This window comes from Eutrigla gurnardus (genome assembly GCF_963514095.1).
Source record: "Eutrigla gurnardus genome assembly, chromosome: 23".
In the NCBI taxonomy this organism is placed as follows: domain Eukaryota; kingdom Metazoa; phylum Chordata; class Actinopteri; order Perciformes; family Triglidae; genus Eutrigla; species Eutrigla gurnardus.
In genome coordinates, this window is record NC_139934.1 from 4,410,404 (window position 1) to 4,412,903 (window position 2,500).

The following is a 2,500-nucleotide window of genomic DNA, read 5'->3' on the forward strand; positions in this document are numbered from 1 at the left end:
GTAATGAAATATTGTTCATTGTGGCTGTTAAAAGGAGGATACGTTCCTCCACCTGTCTCTCAATGATTGTTGCTGATGTATGCAAATAAAGCACGCAGTGGATTTGCATTGGAGGATGTAAAGAGGGATCCGTCCTCTGATATAATGACAGAACAGGAAATGTGCTTATATGACTCATGTTCTGTTACCGATAGGACCAATCAGATGTGTCTGATTTTTTGTTTTGTGATTTTTTTGTTGTTGCACAAGTGAGTGTTTTTCACCCGGAGGATGTGGAAGAGGTCATGCAAACATACATGACATTTAACTGCAGGGTTAATAGAAAAACCACATGGTCCTGTATGTTTATGTGTTTGAGGGGGGAGAAGAAAAAGAGAGAGGCACGGACAGGAAGTTCCCCCAACAAAACAACTCAGGATTCAGCTGCAGAGAGAGGTGAGGGATGGAGGAAGAGGAGGACAGGAAAAAAGATCAACAGAGAGTGTGTTGTCGCTGTGTTTGAATGTGCTCATTGAAAGCGATGAGTCAGGGGAAAGAGCAACAATGGAAATGCAGAGTCACTGCACCGCTTTCATTCACGTCTTATTCTGCTGCTCTTACTTCCTCCACGTCCTTTTTATTTTCTCTTCTTCTTCATATTTCTGAATCTATCCTAACAAAAAATATCCGGTGAACTTAACAGCACCTGCATGAAATTCACCATATAGAAAATGAAAAAAAATAAAATAAGCATTGTTCCCCTGCTGTCGGACACAGTTGCAGAGAGACCAGGTCTGGGTTAAACATCCAGTCCAGTGATGGTCTAAATGACCAGCGGATCCCTAATTACGCCCCCAGTCAGCCAATTACAATTTCAATAACGACCTAAAAGGGTTGTCACATTCGGCGTGGGTCGTTGCTGTGAGGAAAATAGATATAATGTGTGTTATTCAATAGGCTAAAAGGACAAAAAAGGCTGGAAAGAATTAGATGTGTGGTTTGAGGGGGTTTTTAGAGGGAAAAAGACTCTCAGTGTTAATTAGAGAGATAACAAGAACAATTATAGTAAATGTGGCTTTGCTAGAGATCCATCAATCTGAAAAACAGAAACATGACATGATCGTGCAAACACAAAAGACAGAGATGAAGTGTAAGAACTTTGTGTCATTCTGTAGCTTCCCGGTGTCGTTCCTTATGTATTTTGTGTGGGATCCATGTTTGTTTGCATACAAAAGTCAAGCAATGACACCAAAAAAAACCCGTTACCCATCGATGCAGCAGACTAGCGACTAAACGACTGTTTTTATCAATGGAATCTGGTGGCTTTGAAGGGAGCAACAGAACAGCTTCAGTGGCCTGTTGGAGAAAAGGCTGTCGGATGGAAAATATTCTAAATATAGCATCCACTTTAACTGGTATTGATTTATTTAAGGTGGCAAAAAAAAAAAAAAAAAAATCTGCTGCTGACGTCCACAGCAGTTACATCACTCTCTTCCAAGCCACCAGACTACATTGACAAAAACAGCCATTTTAACTCGGAGAACATGGGAGTGCATTTAATCCTAGTTTACAACAGCTTTGTGTGGGAATTTCCATTTGGAAAAACTTGGGAATGAACCTGGCTGTTAAGAAAACAGGTATGATACTATTCCCAGCATGCATTTGGTGTGAAATATGGGAACATGTTTATTTTAACAGTCAGGAGGAGGGCTGTTTTGGCGGGTTTTACTTCAGGTTCCAACTCCCGACGCATCAAACACAACGGAAGATATTGGACAAGTCTGCAAATCGGACATTGTAATCTTTTATAATTATGTATTCTTAATAATGGACACAACATATATGCTTCCCACCTTTCCATATGTCTTAATAAACACAGCCTCCTGATTGGAAACGACCTCAAACTCCTGAATTCTCCTGTCACGTCTCTCTATATCACACACACACTTACTACCGCGCACACACACGTCCCACACACACCAACTGTTCGGTCTGAAGCTTGATCCGTCAGTCTGTCAGGTTTTTCGGTTACTATGGCAACACCCCCATCCTCCAGTCATCCACCAACTGTCAACAGAGTCTTTTCTTATTGACACGTCCAGTATTTCAGTTTTGGCGAGAGGAATCAGAAATCAAGCTTCATTGAATGAGCAGTTAAGGGATCAGGCGTTTGTGTGTTTTTGCTGTTCTCACGTGTGGATCGGCGTTGCCGTGGGCGACGTGTGACTCGAGCGGCTTCGCTGCAGGGCGTTCTGTATGAGGAAAGTTTAAATGGTAGGAAAACAAAGTGCGCAGCCTGAAGCAGTTGGAAGTGTTGGCAAGGCAGCCGGCAGCATCACGCTGAGACAGGGCCACTGTCATCACCACCAGCCTTTCTTCTTCTTCTTCTTTATTTTATATAAAGATATACGTCGTTTTAAACACAGAAGCACAAAAATACAAAAATACAAAAATCAAATATTAAAAAAAAATGGTCTTGGCACAGTTAAATTCCTTTAAAAGTACAATACAATTTAAAAAA